This window comes from Suncus etruscus, chromosome X (assembly GCF_024139225.1).
Source record: "Suncus etruscus isolate mSunEtr1 chromosome X, mSunEtr1.pri.cur, whole genome shotgun sequence".
Taxonomy (NCBI): Eukaryota; Metazoa; Chordata; class Mammalia; order Eulipotyphla; family Soricidae; genus Suncus; species Suncus etruscus.
The window spans coordinates 114,924,785-114,942,678 of record NC_064868.1 but is presented as its reverse complement, the minus strand read 5'-3'; positions in this window follow the sequence as shown (position 1 = coordinate 114,942,678).

The window sequence follows — 17,894 nt, the reverse complement described above, 5'->3', positions numbered from 1 at the left end:
TATAGTAATAGTGTAATGATCCCATGCACCCATAAAGTACTAATAGTATTTAATATTTCTTATGAATTGCTAATTAAAGAGTGATATTAAATAGAATAAAATTAAGTACATGTGTAAAATAATAAGTTTCATTGTTTCCTGATGGTTATTTATCTAGAAATATCAGGAAGTTATCATAAAAAGAATTAACCAGGACTCTTATTTAAAAAAAGGGGTACTTCTTATTACAGAGGCCCAACTTGGACAACAGAGACTGAGCAAAACCCTTAGATCCATAATATTCCATACTTTGGCTTAGGGACAGAATGAAAACAGGGAGCTTCTGTTACAGAAGACTGAACACAACAACAATGATGGAACAGAACCTCTAGAACCGTAAAGACTCTAACCTAGACCCTGTCCTAGGACCTGCGAAAATGCCAAGACCGCTAGCTCCAGTGGCCTCATTTTCTCACCCACAACTGAGAGGAAAGTTTCCTGGAACCACATAAAAAGCCCTTGGGATAAGGTAATGAGTATCTATGGAGCCAGGGGTTGATTCCATGATGGTATGTTTCAAGGATGGAGAAGCTCTGAATCTCATAGGCCACGGGAATTCCCATTCTCTCCCAATGCTTACTGTGCCTATGCCCCCCCCAAAAGTAGAGGAAATGCCAAACCCTGCCACCCCAGCACCCCGTCTTTTTCTAGTTTTGTTTTGATTTGTTAGTTTTTGGCTTTATTTTCCTTCCCTTTTTTCTTCCACTTTTCTCTTCCCTTTTCACTCCTGTGATTATTATTTGGTGATTTTTTTCTTATTAACCGGGTGCATTTTTTTCTTTTTCTCTTTCTTTTTCTGGTAGTTGATACCAAATTTTTTCTACCTTTTTTTCTTATCCTTTTTATCTCAAACGACAACAGACTAGATAATCTACAACAAGCTGTAAAGTGGAGACCAGTTACACTGGTACTCTGGGGGAAAAAAGGAAGGAGATATGGGATGCATGTTGGGAAAGGGAATGGAGGGAGGACAACACTGGTGGTGGGAATGCCCCACATTCACAACCTCTCAGTTGTGGGTGAGAAAATGAGGCCACTGGAGCTAGCGGTCTTGGCATTTTCGCAGGTCCTAGGACAGGGTCTAGGTTAGAGTCTTTACGGTTCTAGAGGTTCTGTTCCATCATTGTTGTTGTGTTCAGAACCATAAACAGTTCTGTGAAGTAAAAAATAAAAAAAAAGAATTAACATTGAATATTTAGTTAAATACTTGGTACTGCTATATGGACCGATATGTAATCACTTGTTCTTGAATTCGTATGCTGAACTCTAATCCTCAATGTATTTAAATGTCTTAGAAAGTTGTAATTAACATGGAATGTTGACATCGGGGTGGGACCCTGATATGAAATATTTAGACAACTGAAAATGATTGCTTCCTCTATGGTCATGAATACAGAAGAGGCCATAAGGAACACACAGAAAGATAGTGGTTTTCTTTAAGACAAAGAAAGAGTTCTCAGAAAGATATCTAACTTATTTGAGCATTGACCTTGGACTTCACAGTCCCCAGAACTGTGAAAAATATATTTCTGTTCTTTAAATCAATTTTAATGGTAGCCCAAACATTAATACAGATATCACAGCAATTTTATTACATAAAATTGACATGATTCTTATCACTAAAATGCATAATTATTTTTGTGTGTATATTCCTTTTTATTTTAATTGCTTTATTTAAGCATCCTGGTTACAAATGTGTTCATTGTTGGGTTTAAGTCATACAATGTACGATCCTTCATTAGTACAGCCTACTTCTTACCATAACCAAGGCCTCCAGTATGACTGCCACTCTCTATACTCCCATCCCTTCTTTGCTCTAGGGCAAGCTAATTGCTTCTTTCTCACTCTCTACTCCCCACTCTTTCCTTTTTGACTCTATGGTTTGTGCTATTGTTAATGGAGAAGTGCCTTGCCTATTAGTTTCTCCACTTTCAGCACAGAGTTATTTTCCAAAATAATCAGTTCATCTATTCTTGTCCTAGTAGACCCTACTGTAGCTATACTCACCTCTCTTTATGGCAAGCTTTCTACCCTGTGTTGGACCTCCTGACATTTGTCTCTATTGTCTCTGGTTATTATTACCATACTATCTCTATTTTTCTTATATCCCACAATGAGTAAAATTATTCTATGTCTATCACTCTCTCTGACTCATTTCACTCAGCATAAGAGTCTCTATGTCCATCCATATATAGGAAAATTTCAGAACTTCCTTTTTCTAATGGCTGTATAAAATTCCATTGTGTTGATATAACAAAGTCTTTGGCCACTCATCTATTATCAGGCACCTGGATTTTTTCCAGATTCTGGATGTTGTAAATTAGGCTGTGCTTAACAGAGGTGTACAGAGGACATTTTTGTACTGTGTTTTTGTGTCCCTGGGGTATATACCTAGGAGTGCTATTGCTGGGCTCATACTTTATATGTGCAACATACAGTTATGTATCTCTTCATTGATTTAGTATCTTAAAAGTAGAAAGCATATATTTTGTACATGTTTCTGAAATTATTGAAGATATTAATTTATGTAACTGTGGTTGAAATTATATAAATTTATATATAGTTCAAATATAAATGAAAAGTTCTGTATGTGCATGCTCATACATATATCAGATTCCATTTACAACAGCAAACATTTAACAAAAGTGGGTGAGTGTGATAGTATAGTGTGTATATAAGGCACTTGCCTTACATAGGTTCCATCTCGTTCATTCCTAAGCACTCTATGTGATCCACAAGTAATTCTTTCACACAAATTCAGGGATAAGCCTTGAGCTTATCTATGTGTGTTTTTCTCCCAACAAATATAACCTACAATAATAAACTAGAAAATTTTAAATAGAGAACATATACAAATTTGAATAAATGTATACGTGTATTTTTTATTCCAGCTGTATGTATGTCGTTTTTACTTGAAATTAAAATATAAATATGATAAAAATCAAAATTATACTGAGGGTATTTTTAATAACTTATATAACATTATTTACATCATGGAATAAAGATGCTAAAGAGGTGAAGCTTAACAAGAAGAAGCAGTGTTGCTTGTTTTTTCAAGGTCACAATCTTTTTTCTTTTAAAAATTATAACACATTCTTTAAATTATATGTACTATAATATGAAGCACCCTCACTGACATTAAGAAACAGTTCTTGCCACTCTTTGGATATATACATATAAAACAAGTGAGAATAGCTAGCTAATTTTTAAAAGGTCAGAAGAACTTGTTCCTAGCAGAAACCGAATTTCTTTTGAACATTTTTCCCTTTCTTTTTTATTGTTATTTCTTTATTCTTTTTTATGTTAAAGCTTCTTATATTTTTATATTATCTTAAAGTTTTTTTGGTTTAAACACCATGGTTACAAAATTATTCCTGTTTGAGTTTCAGTCATGCAATGTACAAAACCCTTCACCAGTGCACATTTCCTGCCACCAGTCTCTCCAGATTCCCTTCCCTTATTTTCTCCCCCTCCTCTTTTACTTCTCTCATTCCTTACTCCTCCCTTCCCGCCACTGATTTTTTCCCTTTTGGGGAAACCATGCTGTTTCTTGAACATATCTCTATCATGATCCTCTTTCTTTCTCTGTCCCCTTCACATCAAAGTTTCTTTCAAGTAAAGCTAAAAAGTTTAACAAATAGATGAAGCAATAAAGGTCATTAAGATATTGAAAAACTTTTATTAGGGTAAAGAGAAATCTCAAAGGTCTGGAACCCAGTCTTTACATGCAGGGGCCTGGATTTCAGCCTGGATTTGATTTCTGAACACCGCTATGGAAAAACCACTAAGTATCATACAGTAAGACTCACAAACAAATGAAGAATATATTTTACATTTCAGCCATGTGACTAAATAATTATAAATTCGGTGTCTAATGAATCTTGTCAGAACTTTATAGACTGGAAAATATAGTTTTTCGAATTAAATATTCTTGAGTTCAAATCTATGCTCCTTCATTTTAATAACTGTGTGAGCCTCAGAAAGTTATTTAACCTCTCTGAACAATAGTTTCAACTGTTCTATTATAATAGATAGTAATAATTATATCATGGTAAAATAATGTATATGACTAATGTGTAAAATTATTAAATGGTAATTTTAAAAAATTTTATGTTTGTGAAATCACCATGACATACCAAGTTGTTCATAATAGGTGTTTTGAACATTTAATGTTCCATCACAAATTCTATAACCAGTAGGACCTTTCCTCCACAGGTAGTGTTCCATTTCTTTTAGTAAAGCCTTAGTTGACACAAAAAATTACTTCATGCTACATGCTCTATGAAAACTTAGAGTAATGGTAGATGTAATTGTCAGAAAATAAGTCAATAAAAGTCAATTTGTGATGGTTGTCATATTGTATTAATCTATATTAAGAAATTAAAATTATTTTTAGAATTACTACTCTAATTTGCATAGATACATTTTCAATTCTGATATATAAAATTTATTGGTACTTGTGTCTCATTATATCTTGAGATAATTTCTATGATATGCTTATTAGGCATTCATGTAAGTTGATGAGATTGGGTATACCTTAATGACCTGAAGCACCCTGAAATATTCTTGCTTTTTATGTTTTCCTGTAAGTTTTCAAGGTATAATCTAAAGTTGTTCTCATTGAGAAACATTCCATGAACATATCAGTCACTTATATTCTATCATTGCCTGTTTCTGAAATAATTCTTATAGCATGTGTTTTATAAAATGCACAAAGTTTGAGATTATGGTAGTAATCATCAGTGAGATCATCTATTTCTTACTGGAGTCTTTAAATTTGAGCTGGATTTTATTCTGGGGTTGTGTAAGTCTTGGTGTATTTTAATAATAAGGAAGTAAGGGATCCTGTTTTAGAATTGTGGTACCTTGGGCTAGAGCGATAGGACATTTGCCTTGCATGAGGCCAACCTAAGTTCGATCTCTGGCATCCCATATGGTCTCCCAAGCCTGATAGGAGTGATTTCTGAGCACAAAGCTAGGAGATCCCCCAGACTGCTGCTGGCCATGGCCCAAAAATATAAACAAAAAGAATTGTGAAAACTTAAAGATTGAAATATGTCTAAATATAAATCTTGATCAAAAGAGGAAAAGATGATTAGTTGAACTGAAGCACAAAGGAATTTAAGATAGCTCAAGGACCAAAGTACATGTTTAGAATACACAGGACCTTGATTCTAATCCCTGACACTTTCTGTTCCATTTAGGATAGCTGGGTGTGGCTATGGTGACCTCCGGTACTGTTGGGGAGGCTAACAACAAAAAGCCCGAGCAAAACACGATCTAAGCGTATCCAATTTAATACACAAAATAAAATAGGATTCCTATATACTCATCAGACTGAAACTATTACTAATACCCTAAAGAATATTTGCCACCATATGCAAACTTTTAATCTAGGAATTGTAGTGTCCAGTGACAGTAAAAAGATGCATCTTTACTATTTTTGGTCACTTAAATAGAAGAGACTTAAACATCTTTTTCAAACAAATTTTATTATTGAAGAAATGTGGTTTGCAAAATCACTGAAAGTTGAGTTTTTGGTATATTTCAACACTAATCCCTCCTCCAATGTCAACACCAATTGCTAGAGTCCTCACACTTCTCCCTCACTCCTTGGCTGCCACATTGACAGGTACATTGCAAAGTGAGGTAATTGCAGCTTAGATGTCATGTTTTTGGCGTTTTTGAACCTTCTCTCAAGGAATACTTAGACCACTCTCCCACATCACCAATATAAAGAAAACCCAGACTCCTATTTCTCCTTCATTTCCCTTCTTTCCATCTTGGTTTCTTTTCTTCTCTGTCCTTTTCCATTCCCTCTGGGGTCAAGGGATGTCTAATCATCCCACTCTTTACTCCATTACATGCTTTCATCCACGTATTATACATGCCACAGATAAGTTGACTTGTCCTGTGTTTGTCTTTCTCCTCTGGATTATTTCACTCAACATATTTTCCATTTTCAACAAGATTTCAGCAAATTGCATCATTTCATCATTCCATGCAGCTGCATAGTATTCTAATGTTTATATATATCACTTTATAATCCATCCATCTGTGCTTGAACACCTAAATTGATTCCATGTCTTAGCTATTATACTATGTACAACAATGAATGATGGAGTATATGCTTTCTTTTGAATGGATATTAAGTCCTGTGGATAGATACCCAAACATGGCATTTCTGGGTCATACGGCAGATAAATACTAAGTTTACTGAGGACTCTCCATACAGTTTTCACAAGGGTTGAATCAGACAACAATCCCACCAGCAGTGTATTTTAGTTCCTTTTTCACAACATCCATGACAGCACAGAATTTTCCTCTAATTTTTGGTATGTGCCAAGCTCTCTGATGTGTGATGATATGTCATTGTTATTTTCGTTTGGATTTACATCATGATAAGTGATGCTGAGCACTTTGTCAGGTGCCTATTGGCAATATGCTTGTCTTCTTCTGAGATGTGTCTGTTCATATTCTCTCCTCAGTTTAGATTGAGTTTTGAATATTTTTGATATTTTTAGTACTTTACATATTCTGGCTGCCAAGCATTTATTTGGTGTTGAATGCAAATAATTTCCCATTCAGTTAGCTATCTTGTAATTTCATCCCATGTTCCCTTTACCTTGCAGAAACATTATATCACTGTCATATAATTACACTACAAAAGTTAAATATATTGTATAATTATGAGTTAGTTTCAAGTTATGGTTATTGTGTGCTCTCCATATGTACAACATCATATCTATAATACATTTCCATATTTGCCACTAAGAGTTAATCTTGCTTTTGCAGAAGCATTGAAATGAAGCAGAAACAATTGAAATATGGCCCTTGTTTGGTTTATTATTATTGCTAATTGCAGAGGAATGACATTATATCTGTTTGTGAAAAGAAGTTAAATGTCATGTTAATTAAATTTAGTGATAGTAAAGGGTAAATTATTGTGAACACTATTGAGAATCTATACATAAACCTTTCTAGGGGAAGGTTAAGTATACAAACAGACAAGAAAACCAGATTTAGACTATCAAATAGAAGCAATCAGGTATAGGAAAATTATTTTTAAAGTAAGATTTTAGTTTAAGGAGAGTACTACTGGAAATCAGCCATGCTGTGAACATTTGGCAGCAACCAGAATAGAATTAGGCTAAATAAAATTCTCGAGCAAGGAATGAGAAGATTCACACTGAATTTCTAACTTATCTCTTAAAAATACATTGCATTTTAAAGCATTTTTCAAAATATGTTTGCAGCTCATAGACAAAAGATCACATACCTTAGAGATAGATCTTGTGATCAAAGAGTTTCATGATTGTTAACAAAGTGGGTAAGAATATTCATAGCATGAACTAATTTAGTTAATTATAAAAGAATATTAAATAATAGTCTCACATTACAGAGTAATCCTTAAGAAAAAAGACAAATAGTAATGTCTTTTGGTTGTTTTCCAGAAATCTTAAGAAGTAATTGTTAGTGAATCTGCATATGGTATTTTTCAAAATGGAGATTTTGGGCTCTACTAAATACTGCTTTTTTACTTTATGTAATAAATTTTGGTGAGCACCATATAATGTTATAACTAAAATGTAATTAATGGAAATTATGTACAAAATAAGAGCTCCGTTGATATAAAGCTGTGTTAAAAACTTGAATTGTAAAGTCCTATAAATCATCAGAAGTTAGTGAACCCCACACATAGAAAGGAAAAAGATAGGCTAGCATTGTCAGAGATTCTGTGTAGTGTATGAGGTCACAAATAATATAACAGATTCTATGGGGGCATGATTCAAATAAATTATAATGTGAATAAAACTATATTCATTTGTGCAGTCAGACTGAACAGTAATTCCAAGTATCCCATTTTTATAGCATTTGATTCTATTTTGAAGTAGAGAATGACATTATTTTTCCTCATATACCAGATGAAAAGACATGTTTCTTTTAGTTCTTGTCCATCAGAACTGGCAAGTTTTATTCTATGCTGTCTTTGAGCTGAGATAGGGATGTCACTGGACATAGCATAATATAATATGGTCCTATTCTCATTCCTAATCCATCTTTCTTTATCATTTAGATTATGGGTGTCAGTTTTATAACCTCCAGAGTTCAGAAACATGTCCTTGTTTAACACCATTTCTACTAAACATATTGATTTCAAGAATGTCAACCAGAAACTATCAGTAAACTTTGCCCTGATTGTGACTACAGCTGCCATGCTGTCAGATATTTTATGGGGTAATGGAAAAATCAGTGTTTAAGTAAATAAGAAAAGTTGGAGACAGCTTGATGAGCCACAAAATCTATTTAGAATATTTTTCCTCGCATGGCAGTTTTTTTTCTTGCACCTGCAACTAGATTGTAACCTTGAGAAGAATCTTATGCACAAAATTAGAGGCCACAGTGGAAAATTTACTTCTGAGAGTAGGTCATCAAAAAGAGCATGCTGAGTCCAGATGCAGAGGAAATTAGAACCTTTGTTTGGTCTCACTTTGAGTACAGTTGTGCCCTCTGTGAAAATTGCATAGCCCTTCCTTACACTTTTCTTCAGAGGGGAGAGAAACACATTAACAAAACTAGGAAGAAATATTGGAACACAAAATTATAAGGAAAAGTTGGAAAAATAATTGCATTTGTGAACTGCTGAGTCATTAGGACTGATTGTATAAGCCTGAGAAAAACAAGAAGAAAAAAAATATGTTACCTAAAGTAAGAAACTGACATAGTGACCATAAGGTCATAACTTCTCTGTTAGGTTTCGCTTCTGAAAAACATTTTTACTTGATCTTACTTTCCTTTCTAAATCCCTCCTAGTTTCTTTCCTGGCTCTCACAGCTAAACTTCTCTCTTTAAGGAGACTTATTCTCCTCAATATTCAGTCACTTTTTATAACCTTCAGTTGCTTGTTTGAATATATTTTATCTCAAATTTTTTCCTGTCATTCAACTAAATCTATATTCCTAAAATTTTGCAGTGCCATATCAAACCCATGCTTCAGTTCTTTATCTACGTCCAAGTCTTTCTCTGCTTTATAAATGTATTCTGGCATTTCTTTCTCTGTAAAGAGATGAAGTGATATAAACGAAAACTCTAAAGAAAATACCATTATCAAGACAAAATTATTTTTAAGCACTGACAGGCAAGGTTCCAAAAACTTTTACATATATTAAATCGTGTAATTTAGCAATTCTTTGAATTAAAAACTTTTATTGTCATCAGCACATAGATGAAGTAACTAGTTTGGAGAGGATTCATAATTTAACTTAAACAACATATTTAACATTAACTAGTAATGATGAGAGCCTGGATTTAAGGTCAGATATTCTAACTTTAAATACTTGGCCATTTATGGCTTGCACTTAAAATGTAACATTGTTAATTGACTATCCTATTTTATTTTATATTTATTATTATTACTGTATTTAAGCACCATGGTTACAAAATTGTTCATGATGCCAGGAACTCAAATTTAACATATCTAAAGCTAAACTTCCAAGTACTTAACTCTAACACTTAGCACTTTCTCTTCTTTTGATTTACTATACTTCTTTCAAGAAATCATCATTTTCCCAAGTCAGAGAATAACACAAAGACTGGAATTCGGGTAGTTTATGGTTTACCATTGAGAATATTCATAAAAATGCTATTAATACATGAAAATAATGATAATTTTAATGCTGAATATGCTTATTTTGTTATAATATATACACAGGTTTGTGCCATGATTTTACAATAAACATGTAAAGGCTTTGGGGTTGGAAAGAGAGTACATCAGGCAGGGGGCTTGCCTTGTACATACTTAGTTCAGTTTTGATCCTAGGTATCTCAAATGGTTCCCTGACCACTGCCAAGGGTGAATCCTGAGCATGGATTCAGAAGGAAGCTATGAAAACAGCTTGATATGGCTTCAAAACCAAAAGAAAAAAAAAACCTCATATATTTTTTTCAAATAAAGTTGGATTTCGATTCCTTAGCCAGAGTGTGTGATGTTTGGCATGTAAAAATCTCCTTTGCACATAGGATCTCTTTTCATGATCCTCTAGAGCTTCAACAGACAGTAAACACTGTAAAGCCAAAAATATCTTTCTCCATAAAAATTTATTAAATTAAACAATGACAAAATTACTTTAAAAAATTTTCGACTTGTATGTTTAGTATGAAAACAATTAATAAAAATGCAATTTCATTATCTTTTATTTTCGCTCGTAATATTTGGAAGCACATATCTTTGTCATGAGGCAGATAAACCACCCTGTTGCTGGATGACCTTTTCATTTTTGTGCAGTTTGATGTCAGCTGTACAGCCTTTTTATTTTTGTTTTGTTTACTTATCTCAATATCAAGTAGAGGAACAAGTGAGTTAAAAGAAATTTGGTTTAACTTTTCCCCTGCATAAATCTGATCTCTAGGCCTAGGAGACTGTACAGGAAATATGGTGCTTGCCTTGCATTTGACTGACCTGGCTGACCTTCTTAGATCTTTGACACTTCATAATGTTTCCCATAACTGCCCAGGAGTACTCCCTGAGCATGGAGCCAGGAATAAGCACAATACAAAAACAACAAAATTGTGTACTGAGCACAATATAACAACAAACATAAAACTCCATGAGAGGTCACTTACCTATTGTGGCTAGTTTCAAAATTACCACAATGACAATAGCATTTCCAACAGGGGGAACTTAAATAAATCTTGCTCTTTAGTTGAACAAAAAGCATTCTTTTTGTACAACAAAAACAAATGTTGTTATATAAATTTTAGTGTATAAATTTTAGGAATATAATGTTACCACTTAGGAATACAATGTTACTGCCTCATTCCTACCATCGAAATATCAGTATCCAGCCACCTCTGCCTATAGGATCTTTCCCTTCCAAATGGAATATTTTTGCTTATATCCCTTCTCTTTTGTGTGTGCACTGGTGAAGGGTGTTGTATATTGTATTACTGAAACTCAATCATGAACAACTTTTCACTCGTGTAAAAGCCGTCTTATAAACAACCTTGTAATCACGGTATTTAAATAAAATATTTTTAAGTAGGATTTTTTTTTGCAATGCCAAATGGTATATAGAGATTTCTTCTACAGTGAACCTTGTGGAGTATACCCAGAAAATTTCTATGGGAAGCACTGAGCTTTTTTTCCAGCCCCAACAAAGCAATTCAAACATTGGGCAGTTCCTGTTTTCTTTCTTTACTTGCTTTCAGTCATTACATATGTCTCTGATTCTGTCTCCAATAACCATGATTGGATCCTAACTGCCTGTGTTTGATTGATTCTTTATGAAGTATTTTAGTTCTTTTGAGCTTATTTGATTTCTTTATACTATATAGACCCATAAATTAAAATCCTGACTCAGATGTTCATCTCCTAATCCCTGTCTATTTCTCATTTCTCAGTACTATCTGCATTTTCTGGCACTGACTGTTTATGTACTTATACTTGAGAGCTCTCACCTTTGCTATTTCATCTGTATACTGAACAACTTCAAGGAACACCACTGTGAAGACTGATTTGAATGGTGTCCCATAGAATTGTGCAATGAGATAGCTCTACCTGTTTTGCACTGACAGGCTACCCTCCCTTTCTACCTTTGGAAAGCCTTGCCCTACATGTGTCATGAGATTTGTTTATCCTTATTATGCCCACCTGCCTAAATCCTGCCTTCCTGTGCCACATGTTAATACTTGATGTTAAATACTATTGCTGATATCTATAAATACAGCCTTTCTATAGACCTAAACTGTACAGAAAAAGCCCATTTATAAAAATGACAAAATTGAAAATTTCAGGGGCTTATGAAATGGCTAGTTGTCAAGATTCTAGTATTTTTAGTCTCTTCATTTTATAACATAGGAAGCTTGAGTCACAATATTCTTCTCATTGAATTAATTTCTATAGGAAGATGATTTTGCAGAGATGATGGCCATGAGGACCAGTCCGTGTTAGGAAGCTTGTCATAGAGTATAAATTCAGTTAAGATAACAATGCTAGTTAGAACTAATCACTCTGGACAAGGAATGGGCACTGAAGGGGACAATGTGATATGCATTAAGAGTAGAGCAGACCACAATGTCTAAAGGGAAGAGAGAGAAGTAAAATGCCTGGCCCAGAGGCTGAAGGTGTGTGGGTGGGCACATTGGTGGTAGTAATATGCACTGGTGAAGGGTGTTGTACATTCTGTGACAGAAACACAATCGTGAATATTTTTATCCAAATAAAATAAAGCAATTATAATAAAACAAAATAAAAATATAAAGATTTTGCCATCAGATGTGTAAAAAATAGAAAGGTCTTATCTTATAATTCATCTACATATTTTGAGTTAAGAATGATTTTCTGAGGTGTCAAAGTGATAGTACAGTGGGAAAGGTTTGTTTTCTTGAATGTTGCTCCCCTAGGTTCAGTTCCCAGCATCCCATATGGCCCCTGAGCACCGACAGGAGTGATTCATGACTGCAGAGCCAGTAGTAACCTGGGCATTGCTGGGTCTGATTCAAAAACCAAAGGAGGAAGATAATATTTTTTTGAGAACCTAAGAAATTAACATGTAAACAAACTAGCTCCTTGCTATCATTTCAGTTATCAAACTTTTTGACAATAGATTACAAGAGATATTTTGTATACATCTTAGACATTGCAAAAAATGTTTATGCCATGGCTAAATAATCATATGGTAAATTATATTTTCCTTTTAATTAAGAACTGTAGTTACAAGGTTTCAGTCTTATTGGGTTTCAGTGTTAAAATGTACCTCATTCTTAATTCATTTCCATTTCCTGCTACCAATGCCTCCAACCGCCCCATGCCTATGTTTGTGCTCTCTCATTCTCTCTTTTTCTCTCTCTTCCCTTTTTATTCCATTTAGACACTGTGGTTTGCACTATTGTTAATGAAGAGGTACTGTGCCTATCACAATAACTCTGTACAGCACCCTGTTCTTGTCCAGCATGATCAGTTCCAATTATCATTGTCTTTGTGGTCCATTCTCTGCCATATTACACTGCACCACTACTTGTGCCAATTTTCTTACTTCTGGTCCTCATCTCTGTCTTTGGATAAGAATAACATTCTATATTTTTATTATATCCCACAAATGAAAGAGATTATTCAATGCCTATCCTTCCCTCCTGAATCAATTCACTCAGCATAATATTTCCATATTCATCCATGAATAAGCAATTTTCATGACTTCATTTTTTTCTAACAGCTGCATGGTATTCCATTGTGTATTTGTACCAAAGTTTCTTTATCCACTCATCTGTTTGGGGGCACTTGTGTTGTTTTTACATTCTGAATATTTTAAAAATACCCCAAGAGAAGTATTATCATGGTTTCTTTAATTAAACACATTATTTATACATCATATATTTCAAATAGTATATTTACAATGAATTATTTTAAAATAAACCATTAATATTGAAAATTGTTACTTGATAACCATTTGTTACAGCAAATGGATATTCTGAAATATAGAAATTAGTTCAACAAACATTAGAATATTTGTTAAATAAAAATATATATAGTTTCCTCAATGCAAGGAAGTACAAGCAAAGAATCATTGACTTGTTATAAATAATTTTTCCATCGCCAATCATAACGAGTTTCAAAATAATCCTAAGGACTTTATTTGGAAAATATTTTTCTTCAACAATTAAAATACATTTTTCTTCTTACAGGAAGTGGAAACGAAAGGCAGAAAAAAAGAGGAAATTCTTCATTGACTATCAAAGGATTGGCCTAAGCAGTATCATTTTCTCACCTCACATAAACTGCTTCATTGATAGAGCATTTTTGATTGCTTTGTGTTTTTCCAAAGTGCTACTAATCAATATTACAAAGAGAACAGAATCATAGCAGTCACTCTGCTGCAAGGCATATAATTGGTGCATGTAATTCTCGAGCTTGCTTAATATAAATGATAACCAATATCATCATATCTTTGTTTAAAGTTTATTAAGTAGGATGAAAATCACAAATATATAAGATCCATGCTGCTTCAATGAGTCTTGTGAACACTTTTTTTCTCTTCAGCCTCCTACCATAATTCCCCTAAGGCAGCTTTATTGTATTAGCAAATTATAGCTCACTTGCTTCATTGGAGTTTATGATTTTGAAATAATAGCAGTCTGAAGCGAATTTGGTGCATGGAAGACTAGAGCAAGAAATTCTTCAATTTTTACTTAGTAAAAAACAAGATACAGTAATTGTTTTTCTATGGACACTTCTTTATTTAGGGTATATATTTTTCTTTTAAAGTGTTATTATTATTGTTATTATTATTATATTTTAGGTGGCCTGGCAACTACTGTTTTTGTAAAATACTGGTTTTTCACAAATTTACTATATCTCCAAAATCACCACAGCCCAAGACATTCCACATTTGTCCTTATGTTACTTATCTTCCTTCCTCTCCAAATTCTTTCCCCACAGCTTGGTAATCTCTGTTTAATAATCCAAGTCCAATGATTTGTCACTGTTCAGTACTGTCTATGCCCTAGTTGTGTTGGTCTGCATACAACAGATGAGTAGAAAATATTTCTTCCTTTCACATCCAAGTTACAGCAAAATGCATTACCTTATGTCTATCATGTCATAGTATTGAATTGTGTAATATCTCAACTCATTTTTGGGTAGAGATCTGGGCCACACCTCCTCATTGCTTTTTGAATTGGGCTATTAGATATTTTATTGCTAAGCTTTGTGATTTCTTTATATATTTTGGGTATAAGCCATTTATTTATTGTATACAAATATCATCTCTCAATTGGAAGGTATTGTTTTCTTTCTAAGTTTCCTTACAGGAATTCAACACAAGTTGAATTTTCTCAGCTTCTTTGTTATAGATTAACTTTCCATAAATAAGATGGTTTATCTCTTGTCTTTGTGTTATATTTCATTAGACTGATCATTTTAGTTCTATGCTGTGTTAATTATGATAATTTTAAAGACAGTGTTAATTCAAGTACCCTTCATCTTATATTTATTCAGAATTCTTTGGTCTACTCAGAGAGCTTTCTCTTATTTTTAAAGATGTTTTAACACATTCAGTGATGTTTAAGGCTTACTTCTTGCTCTATGCTTGGGAATTATTCTTAGCAAGTTTGGTAGAACAACATGGGGTGTCAAAAATTGAATCTGATTTTATTCTGTGCAAGGCAATTGCCCTACCTGCTATAGAATCATGACAGCTTTGTGAGTTTTCTCATTCCATTTTTATTTTAGTAGTTTGTTCTAAATCTTTAAAGAGTGTCAAGTTTTTAATGGGAATTATAGTGACTATAATTATTACATATGTTGTGCATTGTGATAATGCTAATTCTTATCCTTTAACATGGGAATTCTTCCCATTTCCAGATTCCTTTTTTTTTCTTCAGTAATGATTTGTAGTTTCAGATTTTTATGTTTTTCACCATTCAGTAATATCTCTTTTGGTATTATGGTAATTCTGACTTCACAGAAGATGAAAATGCTTGGAATGATTCCATTTCTTTGATGGTTTGGAAGAGCTTGTAGAGAATAGACAGTAATTCTTTTTGATATTTTAGTAGAATTCAGTATTGATACTGTCTGGACATGGGCTTTTGTTTTTCGGGAGTTTTTGAATTACAGTTTCAATTTATTTACTTGTGATTTGTTTAGTCAGGATTTCTACGTCCTCCTGATTCAATATTGGGTGGTTTTATGAATTTGAAAGATTATATATTGCTTCCAGATTCTCCAGCTTTTATGTGTAGTTGTTTGGACTAGACTCCTATGATATTTGATATATCTGAGTTGTCTATTATGATTTTATGTAATCTTACTTATTCGGATTGTGTTTATGAGGTTTTCTAATGGTGTGTCAATCTTACTGTTTAAGAAGCAATTTCTGGAATTATGAGACCCTTTATATTATTTTCTTGATGTATTTTGCCATTGATTTCTTATGCAATTTATATTATTTCCTTCTGTCTGCTAAATTTTAGATTAGTTTGTTGTCCATTTTATTTTCTTAAGTTGTGAGGTTAGGTAATTGATTTGAGGTTTTTCTTCTTTGCCAATATAATCCAGTATTAAAATACTTTAATATTTTTACGGACCCTTTGTGCTATTTTTGTTATATCCCTTAGCTCTGTTACTATATCTTTATTATCATTCTTTTTCAGGACTTTTCATGTATTTTTATTTCTTCTATATGAATAGTGGTTTTTAAGTATGTTATATAGTTTTATCTTATTGTAGTTTTGTAATTTTCCCCTCACTGTCTTTTGAAGTTTTGTTGTTCAGTTTCCTTTCACTATCTTACTGGAGATTTCCCTCACTGTCTTTTTATGGTAAGTTTCTATATTATAATAGTATAGAGAAATATTTTATGTGATTTATATTTTTGTAACTTCATGAATTTTTGAGTATCCAACATCAATATGTAGAATTTTGGGGGGTAGATGGCCTTGCATATTTCTATTAATATAAATTCTTCCAATTATTTAAATATTTCTATTAATCATAGTTTTTCAAGTCCTCATTTCAAGTCTTTGTTTCCTTACTAATTTTATGTCTTCTTGATCTGTCTAAACAACAGTGTCATGTGTTAAAATCTCCACAGTTTTACTAGTTCTTTTTTAAACCTAGCTGCCAATTCATTTGGCGATTCATTAATTTCAAATTACAAAATGAATTGTTAAGGATTGATCTACTGATACCATAACCAGTATGTAAAATCTATCATGATCTCTTATTAAATTCACTTTTGGTTGAAATGATGTTTTCCTGATATAACATGGCAATCCCTAACTTTTTAATAACTCATTAGCTTGTAATATTATTTTCTATCCTTTCACTCAGAGCTTAAGTGTATTTCCTGTATGTAGTGAAAGGTTAGATTTGGTTTCGTACTCTAGAATTGTAGTCTTTGCCTTTTCACAGGAAAGTTCTATCCAATGATGTTTAATGTGATTATTTATGTGAATGAGTTCATTGTCATTTTCTCATACAATTTATTATTGTTTGTGTTTGACATTTGTCATATAAAGAAGGCCACACATAAAGCTTGTAATATTGTAATACTAGTTTGTATGAAACAAATGCCTTCAATTTTTGTATGCCTGGAAGGTTTATATCACTCCGCCAAATGTGATTAACAGCCTTGGGGTGTAGAGGACTGAAGACTATTTAGTACTATAAATGGATCGCTACTTGTAGTTTCACCTGAGACATATGATGTATATGATGTATATGATGTATGATGTATATTTTACTTACCTAATATTCAAGGCTTTGATTCTACCTAGACACTCTGTCTCTATTTTACTGCCATTTTGACTGAAATGTGTCTTTATTATTTTCCTGTTTGTATTCATTTTGTTTGACATCCTTAGCTCATCTGGTGTCTGTGTACAGGTCTCCCTCAGAAGATTAAGTTCTAAGCTATCATTCTGCACCATTCTCACCTTTCTCTTTCCTTTACTTCTATAATTTCTATCCGATTGAATTGTTTCATTAGTTATTGTTTTTTTTTAATAGCTTAGTTTCTAGTTGGAAATGATCACGCTGGACAAGAACTGGCTGCTAAAAGGAGGTACTGCTTTAGTAAAACTACTGTAGACCACAGTGTCTAAGAAAAAAAGGTTACATAAAAGAAAGTGAGATAGATAGATAGATAGATAGATAGATAGATAGATAGATAGATAGATAGATAGAGATATGAAAACTGCTATACAGGCAAGAAGAGAGAAGGAAGGGGAAATTGGGGAGAAGGGAGGGACATGGGGACACTGGTGCTGGGAAATGTGCACTGGTGCTATAATTTATATTGGTCATTGTGTGACTGAAACACAACCATGAACAGAACAACTTTGTTAACTGTGGATCT